This window comes from Zootoca vivipara, chromosome 3, assembly GCF_965207765.1.
Source record: "Zootoca vivipara chromosome 3, rZooViv2.hap1.1, whole genome shotgun sequence".
Lineage (NCBI taxonomy): Eukaryota > Metazoa > Chordata > Lepidosauria > Squamata > Lacertidae > Zootoca > Zootoca vivipara.
In genome coordinates this window covers 54,229,487-54,245,356 of record NC_142586.1, presented here as the reverse complement: position 1 = coordinate 54,245,356, position 15,870 = coordinate 54,229,487, and positions in this window count along the sequence as shown.

Below are 15,870 nucleotides of genomic sequence, written 5' to 3'. Positions count from 1 at the left end.
CTGAAGATGATAGTCATGTGAAGAACCCATAAAGTAGCAGTTGGCATGAAGCTTAATTGACCAATATCAAACACTATCAGATGAAGATATGACTACAATGGTGCTTAAAGAATTGACCTGTTGTCTACTTAACACAACTGCCTTTTAAAATTGACTTTAAAAAAGCTTTTTTTTCTTGTACTGTGACAAATAGCAGCTTAGAGATTCTCATGGGGGCGGGGCGGGGGGAGTTTGGGTATGCAAAGTGTTGCAAAATCTCTTCCTGCACAGCATATTCCTATTTCTTATCACACATCTGTGTCTGCTATTTAGTAAAGGAAAAATAAAGCATTCGATCACACATAATCGCAGTTACCAAGCCTAGTTTGTCCATGAGTTGGCAGCTTTTTTAAAGTATGTCCCTTTCCATTTATGGCTCTGAAATCAACCACTGAAGGGAATGAGAAAATATTTAATACAGACACTGTATTGGAGGATTGTGTGCACAGGATAGGGGGAAATATGGTGAGGATTCAGGTACCGGTTGGCTTTTAAAAAAATTCAGTATGATTATGTCTTAGCTCAGTTTTGAATTAGGCTTTAAATATGTAACTGGGGGTAGTGTTTTGAATTGCAGCTGTTGCAATAGTTAATTGTATTTATTTAGTATACAAAGTCCCCCTGGTTAGACAAAAATGGAAATCCCTTTCTTCTTTGATTACTTTGTATAGTCACATTGGATACTTCACTTAAATATGTTGAATGAGGATGGAAAGCTAGTGGGGAGATGACAGCGTTGATTTAGAATGTGTCCTTCATACTTAATTATTTCAAATACCAACACAGCAGTGGTTATATTAGTATCTGTACCACGGACTATTCCCAAACAAGCAAATAAACAAAACTCCAGTGAAATAATTAGGAGGAAAAACAAGCTTTTGTGGAGTTCTGCCAGAAAAATGAACCAACCCCCCTCCCAAAGCCTTTCCTTCTTTAAATATAATAAAACAAAACAGCATGGAAATGAAGAGTGTCACAGTTCTGAATCAAAATCAGATCCCTAGACTGAAGTTTAAATACTGCTCTCCCAAGTCACTTTAAATACATTTTTCTGTCTATCTCTTCTCCCCCCCCCAGCCCAGACTCACTAAAACTATGTTTGTTTGATAGCTAACAGTACTGCCTTTGCTTTTGGGGGTGGGCAATACTTACCCTTATTCTTAAGGAGGAATTCATCGCTATGAGCTAAAAAATCTGTGTGTAGTTCATATCAATGAATTACATCACCTTTTCCTGAAAATACTACTGTATTAGAACATTCACAATAGCTGTTGGTCCAGCCCTATAATGTAAATAGTCATAGTTCATGTCGGATCCTGTATATTTTTATTTACTTTATCATTCAAAAAAAATGCTGGAATGATTGTGGGACCCTTGCAGTCACAAGAAGTAAGACTTAAGATCTTGTGAATTAACAAAGGAAAATGGCAGAATAAATTATGCCCCACAGCTATGGGGATTGGTGATGGTAAAAATAGAGAAAATACAAAATGTGATATTCTGTTACCTAAATACTGTGGTTAAATATGTATTCTATGAACGTGCTAGTTGACACCCATGCATTGCTCAACTTATTTATCATTATTTATCAAATATACACTTAAGTGTATAAGACAATGTATCAGTTAATCTTAAATAAAATAAAATAATCCAAACAGTGTTTATATTGGGACCAATGGGGTACAAGTAGCTAACAGAACCAGACTAGTCATGAAACAAAGTGTTGTGGCAAGCGTTACACTTTCCTCCCTTGGAGCAAATCAGTTACTGTATATGATTAGTGTCAATTTTAAAAGTAAAGGTAAAGGACTCCTGACAGTTAAGTCCAGTCGCGAACGACTGGGGTTGCACCGCTGATCTCACTTTACTGGCTGAGGGAACCGACGTTTGTCCACAGACAGTTTTTCCGGGTCATGTAGCCAGCATGACTAAGCAGCTTCTGGCGAAACCAGAGCAGCACACGGAAACACCGTTTACCTTCCTGCCGGAGTGGTACCTATTTATCTACTTGCACTTTGACGTGCTTTCAAACTGCTAGGTTGGCAGGAGCTGGGACCCAGCAATGGGAGTTCACCCCATTGCGGGGATTCGAACCACCAACCTTCCGATCGGCAAGCCCTAGGCTCAGTGGTTTAGACCACAGTGCCACCTGTGTCAATTGTACATTCAAATAAATTAGGCAGGCATTTCACTGAAGCAAGGAAGCCTCTCATAACTGGCTAATCGCACCAAAATGAAAGGTTTACTGAAAATCAAAGAAGCCGGCTTAAATGGTAGTGATGTATGGAAGTGAGAGCTGAACCATAAAGAAGGCTGGTCACTGAAGAATTTATGCTTTTGAATTATGGTGCTGGAGGAGACTCTTGAGAGTCTCATGGACTGCAAGAAGATCAAACCTATCCATTCTGAAGGAAATCAGCCCTGAGTGCTCACTGGAAGGACAGATCCTGAAGCTGAGGCTCCAATACTTTGGCCATCTCATGAGAAGAGAAGACTCCCTGGAAAAGACCCTGATGTTGGGAAAGATTCTCCCTGTTAAAATTCATCTTGTTTGCTTTGGCCCAGTTGTCTAATCTGTTAAGGTCATTTTGAAGTGTGATCCTGTCCTCTGGGGTATTAGCCACCCCTCCCAATTTGGTGTCATCTGCAAACTTAGTAGTCCAATCCTCCTAAAGCAGAGCTTTCCAAACTTTTTGTGTCGGTGGCACACTTTTTAGACATGCATCATTTCGCGACAGAGCAATTCTGTTTTACTAGCAAACTGGAGATTAAACTAACCCCTTTCCATCCCTAGAAGGAGCACAGGGGGAGTTTGTGCAACACCTACATACTGTAGCCGATGCACTAACGTGTCACGACACACAGTTTGGAAAGCTCTGTCCTAAAGCAAAATATCTAATTACGGAGTTTTGCTTGCAGGCTTGAGCGCAATCCAGAATGCTCCTAGCTTTACAGTATTAGTAAAGGAGCTCATGAGTGTTTCCTCACTGACCTTTCGCCTCAGAGTCACCTTTCAAAAAAAATCTCCACCAACCCCACACAGGCATGCAACATTTCAGTCTGTGAGTGTGCAACAGAGTTAATGCAGGGTGCCAGATTTGGGGTGTGACATTTTATTGAATGCTTCTTAGTCAATCGGCTTCTTGCCGGTGAGTTAAAAAAAACACACCCAAACACACACACAATCAGTGGGGATTTTGTTTTCTTGATAGGTGGATTCCAAGCATTAGACAAAGCTCTTTTGATTTTGACACCCAAAGGGTGAGAGGAACAGTTTACAGTAGCTTGGCTGTTACTATCCTTTAACAGTAGTCCTTCTGTTGCTGATAGGAGGAGAGGTTAGGCCAGTTCTAGTATTCTTGTTTCTGCTTTTTTAATTGGCACATAAAGATGGTTCATGGGCTGAAGGAGTGAAGCTTTGATGATAATACTGGAGGTTTTACAAAATGCTTTCTTGTCCTTCCAAGAACAAAACAGAAAAGCTTGTTTTATGAATGTATACAACAACAGCGAAGAATATTGGCAGGCAGGAATAACCAGCTGCACACATATAAGATGGGGAACACCTGGCTTGCCAGTAGTACATGTGAAAAGGATCTAGGAGTCTTGGCAGACCACAAGCTTAGCATGAATCAACAGTGTGATGCAGCAGCAAAGAAAGCTAATGCTACTCTAGGCCACATCATCAGAAGTATACTACCGTATCCAGATCAAGGGATGTCATAGTACCACTCTATTCTGCCTTGGTCAGACCACACTTGGAGTACCTGGCCATCTATTAAGTACAGTATGACTTAGTTGAGATTCCTGCATTGTAGGAGGTTGGACTAGATGAGCCTCGGGTTGCTTCCAACTCCATAATTATATGATTCTATGATCAGATTTCAGCACACATTTTTAAATAAAGCTATCTGCTCAAACTTTTAAAGAGACAGATGTATCTATCAATGCTGAAATCAACTTTCTGTTTGGCTGTGATATTTCTCAATGAATGTGCTTTCTCAATTGTTTCATGTAGTGGTTGTTATTATCTGCTCAGCTGTTTGACTGCAGTAGCTTCCGATATAGATCAGACAATGTCATCAAAGACGCTTATACCTTATATAAAAGCTTTGTACAGTGATAGTAACATTCAGGTAAGATACGGTCTGCTGGGGCAACTTTCTGACCAAATCACGATGTCAAGAGGGGTCTGTGAGACTGCTAAGACCGTGTTCATGGAAGACAATCTTACTAGGCTATGAGTGATCTCCAGAAAAGAAAAAGACCACTTGGAAATCCACCAACCTCGCCAAAACCTCACCATGCTCCATTCCCATGATGACAAGCACAGTATTGCTGCTGTCAGGAGAATACCATAGTCTCTCTCCCCCCCCCCAATTAACAAGCCACCATTGGTGCACATTTGTCACCAGGGTTGCCAGCAGCTAAACTCCCGCTCCCCTTGCAGGTGACCACCCAGAGAGCAGCAGGTTATTGAGGCAGCAGCCAACAGGGCCAGCATCAGCTCTTAGGCTGGAATGGGCATTATTTCCAGGGCCCACCAAGCTTTGGTCTGGTCACCACATCACAGCATCCTTTCTTCTTCTTCTTCTTCTTCTTCTTCTTCTTCTTCTTCTTCTTCTTCTTCTTCTTCTTCTTCTTCTTCTTCTTCTTCTTCTTCTTCTTCTTCTTCTTCTTCTTCTTCTTCTTCTTCTTCTTCTTCTTCTATGTAGGGGGAGCCAGCCAGGCATGTAAATGGTCACAGATGGTCTTTTTGTTATTTTTACTCTCTCTCTCTTATATGTATATAACTAGTGGAATTCAGCCCGTTTAAAAACGGGCGCTAGAGCGCGTGTCTCGGCAGAAGCCGTGGCCGCGACGCCACCTCCTCGACCAGGACACCATGGGCACCGCTAGGAAAAGGAGAGGTGTCGGGGCTCAGGCAGCCAAGGGGCGGAAAGGAGGCGGCGGTGGGTGGATCCCAGGGCCAGCGAGCCTACTCCTCCTCTTCCAGCAGCCAGCCAGAGGCTATGGCGACGCCCGTGAGGAGCCGCGAGGGGCGGCCGGAGCTGCCGGGAGATAGGAGGAGGGGGTCCCACCATTGTCGCGCTCCTGCTGCTGCTGCTGGAGGAGGAGGAGGAGGAGGAAGGAAGGAGCCCGGAGCTCGAGGCGGCCTCCCCGGCGGCCCCCTCGGCTCGATGCCCGCCGCGTCCTCAGCTGCACATGGCAGCGGTGGCTCTGCTGCTTTCCTGGTGTCTCTGCCACTTCCCCGGTGTCTCCGGCCCGAGTCCTGGCGCCGCTGCCTGGCCCGAAGGAGGCTCCGCCAGGGCGAAGGCAAGCGAGGCGCTGAGTTGCGGCTCTCTTTCCCCGGCGCTGCTTCCTGCCTTTGCCCCCGGCCCGAGAGGCGGCAGTTCCTGGCGGCTGCTTGCCGTCATGTCCCACCAGACCGGCATCCAAGGTACTGAGCCCCTTGGTCTGCTGGTCGTAGGGGGGGGGGAAGGGGGCTAAAGCAGCCTCCTCCTCCTCCTCGCTCTTTAGCGCAAGCACACTGAGACGCTTGTCCGGCCGGGAGTGGCAGTTGGCAGAGGGGTGGGGTGGGGGAGAGCGTGTGCGCGTGTGTGTACGTCGTCTCTGCTGTCCAATCCCTGTGTCCCTGGGGCCCATGCGCAGTACCCCAGGGACACACGGGACAACTGGACGCAGGGACAACTTGGACATTATTATATAGGATTCTATGACTAAATGTTGCTTATTTCCAAGTAAATGTGTTTAGCATCAGGGTAGCAGGAGCAAACTCATTTTTATTCCCATAGTTAGGATGGAGTTGTGGTGTCAGCGTGTTTAAAATGGGAAGCTGAACATGCCCAGAACATTTCTTTCTTTGTTTTAATCAGGGTTTAACACCTTTTGTGCATAACTTTTTTTACTGACACTTTTTTTCCGTACTTTTGCTTGAACATATCTGAATTGTAGAAGCAGCTGTACAGCATGCAGTGGTGTTTAATTGTGGGTGCTGCACAGATGAAGCAATATACATGGCCTCCTAGACAGTGTGTGTGTGTGTGTGTGTGTGTGTGTGTGTGTGTGTGTGTGTGTAACTTTAACATCTACATGCAGCCGCTGGGAGAGATCATCAGGGGGTTTGGGCTGGGTGTTCATCAGTATGCGGATGATACCCAGCTCTACCTCTCTTTCAAATCAGAGCCAGTGAAGGTGGTGAAGGTCCTGTGTGAGTGCCTGGAGGCGGTTGGAGGATGGATGGCGGCTAACGGATTGAGGTTGAATCCTGACAAGACAGAAGTACTGTTTGTGGGGGACAGGAGGCGGGCAGGTGTGGAGGATTCCCTGGCCCTGAATGGGGTAACTGTGCCCCTGAAGGACCAGGTGCGCAGCCTGGGAGTCATTCTGGACTCACAGCTGTCCATGGAGGCACAGGTCAATTCTGGGTCCAGGGCAGCTGTCTATCAGCTCCATCTGGTATGCAGGCTGAGACCCTACCTGCCTGCAGACTGTCTCGCCAGAGTGGTGCATGCTCTGGTTATCTCCCGCTTGGACTACTGCAATGCGCTCTATGTGGGGCTACCTTTGAAGGTGACCCAGAAACTACAACTAATCCAGAATGTGGCAGCTAGACTGGTGACTGGGAGCGGCCGCCGAGACCACATAACACTGGTCTTGAAAGATCTACATTGGCTCCCAGTACGTTTCCGAGCACAGTTCAAAGTGTTGGTGCTGACCTTTAAAGCCCTAAATGGCCTTGGTCCAGTATACCTGAAGGAGCGTCTCCACCCCCATCATTCTGCCTGGACACTGAGGTCCAGTACCGAGGGCCTTCTGACGGTTCCCTCGTTGCGAGAAGCCAAGTTGCAGGGAACCAGGCAGAGGGCCTTCTCGGTGGTGGCGCCTGCCCTGTGGAACGCCCTCCCATCAGATGTCAAAGTGAAAAACAGCTACCAGATTTTAGAAGGCATCTGAAAGCAGCCCTGTTTAGGGAGGCTTTTAATGTTTAATAGATTATTTTATCTCATTTTTCTGTTGTAAGCTGCCCAGAGTGGCTGGGGAAACCCAGCCAGATGGGCAGGGTATGTATAAATAAATAAATAAATAAATAAATAAATAAATAAATAAATAAATAAATAAAACTCCAGAGTCAAAATCTACCCCAATGCTAATACACCACTGTTTGGCATTTTAGTTGCAAAGCTGGGAGAAAGCCAGGTTCACTCCATGGCTGAAGAATGTGCTTGGAATTCTTTCCTTTCAAATGCATTCATGTAGAAGTGCGTACAGTTCCTCAGGAGTGAGGGAAGCCTACGCATTCTTATAATTATTTAAAAGAAATCTTGCTTCCAGGAGTGTACAACCACCTAATAAGATATATAGAGATGTATATCCTTTTATAAATATATAAAAGGATGTCATATACGGTAGAGGAGGGAGAAAGGTTGTTTTCTGCTGCTCCAGAGAAGCGGACATGGAGCAATGGATTCAAACTACAAGAAAGAAGATTCCACCTAAACATTAGGAGGAACTTCCTGACAGTAAGAGCTGTTCCGACAGTGGAATTTGCTGCCAAGGAGTGTGGTGGAGTCTCCTTCTTTGGAGGTCTTTAAGCAGAGGCTTGACAGGCATATGTCAAGAATGCTTTGATGGTGTTTCCTGCTTGGCAGGGGGTTGGACCGGATGGCCCTTGTGGTCTCTTCCAACTCTATGATTCTAAGTTGCAGATATAAGGGAATATCTACAAGGACATTTATGCAAAAGCCATTTCATATGAATTTTGTGGAATTATGCCTATTATGTTCCATCAATACAGCTCAGATTGCAGTTGTGTGCTTTATGTAAAAACCTATTGAATACTAATAGGACGATGTCAGCAATTGCAGTAAATATCACCGTGTTCACATCTGTTTGGCCTCTTTAAAAGGTGTAATATATATGTATGCATAAAAAGCAGTGAAACCAAATAAGGCTGCCCCTTCTCTCCAGCAGCAATACCCTGTGATTTCAGAACATCAGATTTCAGAAGATGAGGCCAGCTGATCTTTCTTTGCTGATGGTCTTCCTTGGCTACAGCTGCTGCAACTGACCCAGCAGGCCTTGTTCCTAAGGCAGTATCTTTTTAGTGCTACTTTTAAATGGGCAGCGGGATGATGTCATCAGGATGGGACGTCTTCTTGTCATAGCTGCCAAGTTATCCCTTTTTTAAAGGGATTTTCCCTTATGCTGAATAGGCTTCCTCGCGAGAAAAGGGAAAACTTGGCAGCTATGCTTCTTGTTAGTTTGCCTTTAAATTCATTGGTTGCAAAAGTCAGACCTGTTTCAAGTCTGTTAATAATACAGTCTGTATATTACAAAGAGTGCAGAAAAGATTGGAGGGTAATTAAAAAAAGAAAGAATATGGCTGCCTTTAAAAGTCTACTAAGGCTGCAGTCCTGACTACACTCACTAGGAAGTAAGTCCCATTGAACTGAATTGGGCTTAACGTCTGAGTATGTGAGTAAGCATGCTTAAGACTGTGTAATGCTGCAAAATAATTAAAAATAAAAATAGTCTGTTTGCTGCAGAGGGAAACACATATAGGCCCTGGGGTGCTTGCTTAAGTGTCCTGAAAGAGAAGGAGTTTGCCACAGCTTCTTTTGTGACCTACTTCATTATTCAGTACAATAAAGAATGAGTGATGCCTGTCTTCACCTCCTACAATGCAGTGATGTGTGTTAAACAGTCTGAGGGCCTGGGTCAAAGAGCGAGTGAAGGAGTGAGGGGAAGGGTCACTGGCATATACGGAGGTGCCTTTGTATGTAGGACCCAACCTGCTGTTTGATTGCCAAGACTCGGCTGGAGACGAAAAACAAAAGATGTTCTCACAGTGGTTGAAGTGTTACAGGTCACTGTGGATACACCAACAATTAACTGAAACAAGGGGAGACTAGGAATCCACTATAAACTTCTTCGTAGCACAATTTAAAAGAGCTAGGTGTCAATTAACTGCTCACAATGAGTGTGTTCAGACGTAATAGCAAACAACAGTTTAATGCCACAAGAAGGAGCCTAGCCTCTCCACCAGGCTTGTACAGTATGCTCTTTCCCTCCCCCGCGGCATGGCTGTAAGGAGATCATAAACTGTCATGTGAGTTTCAGATGGACCACAGTCTACTGAGCTTGAAACAAGTTGATCTGAAACACCATTAATGAAAACAAGCCAGCTTCATGAATTAAAGGTGGCTTGCTTTGGAGGCTGGCTGTGTTTAGGTTTCCATATTGTTTCAGAAAGCGTCGATTAAGTAGGGTCACCTTTAAATGCAAGCTGAATCAAATTTCTCCCTAATCCCTATTCTAAGCTGGAACTGAATGTAGTCACACAGTCTAGGAAGGGAAGTAGTGAAGTGCAAGTAAGAACCATGTTTGATTGACCACATTTCAGCAAGAATACGTCTTTGGTCAGAGGCAGAGCGCAAAAGAAACACAAGTTTCACACGCAGTGCAGTTTCTCCACAGTGGGCTCTTCCACAGGTGGAAGGCACAGGTGCAAGTAGTCTTCCCCATGCCCCTCTCCTTTCCATGGGAAAAACCTGCTCCTTAGCGATAGATTGGAAGAATTAGCAAGCTGCAGAAAACCTGAATTGCTGTTTGCGCCGATTGAGTACTAAAGAACAGTTTCCCGGGGGGGGGGGCAGGGAAGCAGCTGGACAAGGGGAAGTGTGGATAAGCCTAGTGTAGCAGTGATGGGGGGGGAATGCAAAGGCTATTGTTCATCCTGCTTCCAACTTTTATTAGGACACAAAGTGCTTGCTCTTGAGTAGGGATGGGCAAATCTAATTAGCTTCAGCTTTCCTAGTTTCTTGTTTTTCCAGTCTTAAATTAAGTTCTCCACATTTCTGCAGCAATGGGTGAAGTTTGCTTTTAAAAATCTTCAGGAAAGTTCACCAACATTTCAGTGTGGATTTCGCCCGTAAAAGAGCATATAAATAAAAATGATACAATTTCCCTCTCTTTATTTCTGGAAAACAGAATGTGGATCATTAATTACAGCACAATGTTATTCTAAGGCAGGAATGCATTAAAAACAACAACAGTCAATGGCATCAACGTGATGAATTCCATATTGAAAATCAATAACGGTAATTAGTTAGTCAAAAAAGGCACTTGGGCCAGTCACTTTTTGTGGGTAGAATCTGTGATCTTTGTTCAACTGAATGATTGAGAAGTAGGGCTCAGGCCCAAGTAAAGTTATCATGAGCAGCAGAATCCAATAAGGAGTAATTTATGGACTGAACTGTGCTGCATAGATAATCCCCTGGAATTTTCCTTTGATTCGTGTAACTTTCATCAGAACAAATCTCTCAGCAACACAAACCACATGAACTGGATATCACTTAGAATTAAGGATGAAAAAAGAATCATGTTGGCTGAGAGACATCAGTTAATTCAACAAATTCTACACAAGGGCTGTCTTCCTGCTTTAGAAAGGAAGATCTGGACGTGTGTGGGGGGGAACCCCTAACACAATTGCTGTGAGTTGTACTATGCCATTGGTGGCACATCTCTCCATTTGTAACAGCTATGGCCAATTAAATAGCACTCATGGAGCATTTTGTTTGTGTGTCAGCAAGGCAGAGCTGAACAGCTCCAACCCACTTGCCTGTACAGCTCTCAGCAGTTACTAGGCTGCTCTTGTGCTAGAAGCGACATGCTCTGCAGACATTTAAGATGAGGTACAAGAGACTAGTAGTGACTTTGCTTCCTCTCTGGTTTTTCAAAAGCTGTACCCCTGTGTTCAAAAGAGCTTCCTATCACTTCAGTAAGGGTACAGGGCCAGAGCACACTTTTTTCTTACATGGAAGTTCAGGCTCTTAGTAGATGGGACACTGCAAGATCACTTCCGGATGACCTGCTTATTGTGCATTCATCCTGATCTGGTGTGTATCTGAAGAAGTGTGCATGCACACAAAAGATCATACCAATGACAAACTTAGTTGGTCTCTAAGATGCTACTGGAAGGAATTTTTTTATTTTGTTGGCACAAAGTTTGTGGGGAGGTTAAGTGATGTGGGCTGTTGAGCATTCTTTTGGGTATATTTGTTGTTGCATAAAGTAATCATTATCCAACACTTCCCAGAGTGTTTCCTTGTCACTTTCCTCATCTCAAAAAGCCCAGTTTTGGGAGAAGAAGTAGATTTGTTGTACATGAACACCAAATCAACTGAAACTGTGGCAACTTGAATTTGCTGGTATGTAACTGGATTACACCTGAAAATGGTGTAACAGGGCCTTTTCAGTGGCCAAACCTAGATTGCCTTGCCCTTGGAAGTTCAAATGACAGCTAATGTTGCACTTTCCAATCAGTCATGGAAGAACTTTCTAAATTGGCAGACTTTTGCTGCATTGCCTTAAATAAGATTGTTGGAGATGGAGTGGTGTTTTTTAAATAAATAAATAAAATCTGCCACGCCTGCCTTTCTTGTTGTACTCTCTACCTAAGTAGGATGCAACCTATTAAGTGCATTCAGCATAGAAAATAAATGCTTTGGATTAAAAATTTATTTTTGACAAAACTTCACATTAAATTCCCTTCTCTCCATTTGAGTAGTTGAGCTCAGACTTCTTCTGCAACTGCCAAAACTTTGACAGGAAAAATAAGCAACAAAATAATGTACTGAATTTCCACAATATGGGGAAACTGTTTCTTTTCTATTCTCATATTAAACGCCAGACGGCTAACAAAGAAGGAGACATGTCTAGTAAAAGAAAATGTGCAGAAATAAGTCAAGTTAATTAAGGAGCTCCCACTGCCTCTCTTTGTCTTCTTCATGAAAGTAGCAATGCTTTTGAAACATTGGAGATGGTTTCGCTGTGAATTTGTGAGGTTAGGAATACAGCTGGGATGCTGAGTCTGTGGCTTCAGTGGTATGAGCAGAATGTGTTTGATCAGTCTCCCCACTTGTATTAGACAGAAATGACATGAAAGGAATATGGTGGAAATAGGCAAGAAGGATGAGCAGGTTCTGTGGGACAATTCTGAAGGATCTGGTTTTCAGAGACCTTTCTCTCCCCCTCCCTCCTCATCCACAGGCTCTTCGCTTCAAGCATTTCAAATAAAAGGCTCTTGCTTTTATTTTTGCATTTGCCTACATTTTCTCTAATCTAGTGACCAACACGGACAATATTTCAGCACATGCATGATCCATATTTTCAGCAGTTTGTCGTTTGAGATCAGGAACATATATCTGCATCGCATATTATAAGAATATAAGAGCGTCGTCGCTCTGTTTTAATTGGCTGTTTTCAAAGGTTCTAAAAGCAGGGGTGGCATGAAGCTGCTCTAAGGAAACCTTTTGATAATGGGGTTGCGGAGAGAAACAAGCGTGGGCAGGTTAATGTGACAGTTTTCGTCCTTTGGTGAGAAGGAAAGAGGGAAAGAGAATGAATTGGGGAGGGGCAGGGTGGAACTGTCTTGGAGTAAAGGGGAGGAATTAGAGGGAGGGAAGCATGTGCATGTGGCAGTTTTAGGCCTACAGTGATGTTGGGGGTCAGCTAGAAGGCTGGAGAGGAGGTGGAAGGGGCTGAGGTTAAAGGGCATTTGCAGTACTGTGAAGAAGCTCGAGGGGCGTTAGGAAGAAGGAAGGGGAAACTGAGTCAGAGGGAGGGAGGTTCGGGTGGTGGGTCACATCTGGCTAATTGGCTGACAGAAGATTAAAGAAAGGCAGACCCTCCAAGTGTCCCTATTTTCCAGGGACAGTCCCAGATTTACAGAACCTATCCCAGTTTATGATTTGATCCTGGAATTGTCCCACTTTTCCTTAGGGTGTGCCTATTTTCATTGGAGAAATGTTGGAGGGTATGGAGTTAAATGCAACTCACTGAGACAAGTAGATTAACTATACAGCCTTTAGAAGACATCTTTAGAAGGCAGTCCTGTTAAGGGAAGGTTTTTTTTAATGTTTGATGTTTTATTATGTTTTTATATATGTTGGAAGCTTCCCTAGAGTGGCTGGAGAAACCCAGTCAGAAGGGTAGGGTATAAATAAAATTACTACTACTACTACTACTACTACTACTACTACTGAATAGGACATCCCTATTTTCATCGGAGACTTTTTGGAGGGTATGGGAAGGACTGTGGAAGAGGAGTGTGTTTGTGTGTGTGAAACTTTTATGCTCCTTCAGTGGAGATTTCTCACTTAGGCTGACTGTTGTAGAATAACTCCTTTTGGATTCAATAGGGCTTATTCCCAGGTAAATTACAGGATGGGAGTTGGGTCCAGAAACAATTAATATTGTCCAGGCATCCTTACTCTAGATTTGATTTTGCTTCTGAATGCTTAGTTTTAAAGTCTTTAGTTACCATGTTTATATTCCTCCCACTCTTATATACTATATTAATCATTATCATTGTACTGCTACCAGCGATATGAAAACTCCACATATCTGGAAAATACGTTTCTGACAGCACTTATGACTGTCCGCTTTGGGAAATAACACTTTCATACTGGTTTCCAAATGTCTTCAACATGCTAAAAATCCCCATTTTAATGTGTTATGGTACTTTTATGCAGAGATATGCATATAAACAGCAAACATCCACATTGGTCGCTTAAGAACCTGGGATTTTACTTGGGTTTTGACTGCCAGAAATATGTTTGTTTTAACTACTTTTGTGTAAAATAACAACAATACCAAGAGCTTTGCTAAATCAACCACAGGACCAGTATGGATTTCCTACGGCTTTTTAAGGGAAGTCCCAGCAGCCCTGTTCCTGCCAAAATTTAGCACTAAAATATTGCAGGCCTACAGTACCTGCAGTGTACAATCCATATGTTTTGAAACCACCAGCAGACTCCTAAAATCTGATGTGGACGACTGTAATGAAGGATTAATGTAACAATTCTGGAATGTATGTTGAGTGTAATACCAACCCTCTCCATTAGCTCTCTAGGGATGTTGCTGACATTTTAATATATTGACCAGAAGAATACCATTTTAATGTGGTTTGCTGCTGGGGTGATTCAGGAGGGCCAAGCAAATTTGATTTGTTTGAAAGGGTTTTTAGAGTTGTTAGATTTTTGTATCGATATATTTAATCTGGATGTTTTGGTTCAGTACAGTATTTGTGTATGGAACATTTTTATTGGTTCATTTTATGTATTTCACACCTTTCTTTTCTTTCTTTCTTTTTTGGAATAGCTTATTTGCTTCGGACTTAGGTCAATAAAGACCAATAAAGATTTGACCCGAATACTTTCCTTGCATGACATTGTAATAATTTATGTTTTCTTAACCGTTTTGGTCATATGTTATAAAAAGCAACCAGCATAGAAACACATATATTATTCTGCTTTAATTTGCTCCAGTGATGCATGAGTGAGTTGTATTTGCACAACACACACACAAATTGTAAATGTGGTTTGGGTGAACCCAGGGCTTTATTTCAGCTGTAACTCAGTTCCAGAACCTCTCAGGTGGGCACCATTGCAGCCCCTCTTTTTCTAGCAAAATAGCACTGGGTGGACCTGTACTGAATTCAGTATGTGATAACACAGTCACACTATCGTTTCATTCTTGAAACAATTGTCCTGTAATCAAGCCCCATTGGTTGTGCAACTCTCTACGTGTCAGTCAGAACTTCTTCACACAAGGTGACTTGTGATCTAGTGTGGTATGAATGCTTTCCTTAAATTTATAAGCATTTGTAGCATTTGCAGAACGATGGAGGTGGAGACGCTCCTTCAGGTATACTGGACCGAGGCCATTTAGGGCTTTAAAGGTCAGCACCAACACTTTGAACTGTGCCCAGAAACATACTGGGAGCCAATGTAGTTCTTTCAAGACCGGTGTTATGTGGTCTCAGCGGCCGCTCCCAGTCACCAGTCTAGCTGCCGCATTCTGCAGTAGTCCAAGCGAGAGATAACTAGAGCATGCACCACTCTGGCGAGACAGTCTGCAGGCAGGTAGGGTCTCAGCCTGCATACCAGATGGAGCTGATAGACAGCTGCCCTGGACACAGAATTGACCTGCGCCTCCATGGACAGCTGTGAGGCCAAAATGACTCCCAGGCTGTGCACCTGGTCCTTCAGGGGCACAGTTACCCCATTCAGGAGATCATCAACCAGTGTGACCAAGGCAGTTTCAGTCCCATGATGAGGCCTGAATCCCGACTGGAAGGGATCCAAATGGTCCGCTTCTTCCAGGCATGCCTGGAGTTGTTCAGCAACCACTCGCTCAATCACCTTGCCCAAGAATGGAAGATTTGAGTCTGGGCGATAGTTCATATTGGCAGCATCTAAAGATGGTTTTTAAAGAAGCGGTTTAATAACCACCTCTTTCAGCGGGTCTGGGAAGGCTTCCTCATGGACAGAAGCATTCACCAACCCACAAAGCCCATCGCCCAGCCCTTCCCGGCTAGCTTTTATAACTTATAACTAGCTTTTTTAAACACTCAAGGAGACAGGTGGTTGGTTTTACTCGTCCAAGCAGCCTGTCCACATCCTCGGAGTTAACAGATTGGAATTGATCCCACGCAACTGGACTAGACAGACCTCCGGCACTCCCCCGCCCCGGCCCTGCGCCCATGGTGGAGTCTACCTCTTCCTGAATCTGAGCGACTTTATCTGCAAAAAACTTTGCAAAATCGTTGCAGGAGATCATGTGGCCCGTGCTGGGCCCCGATTGAGCTGGTGGTTCCACTAAACTGCGAACCACCTGAAAGAGTCTAATATCATCCTACAGCACCCAAGGCCTGAGTAAATGGTGCATCTTGACCTGACATCAGACTTGTACTCATTTTGATGTCAGGTCAAGAGGCATCCTTTTACACAGGCCTTGGGGGGCGTATAGGGTGATCTCAGAATA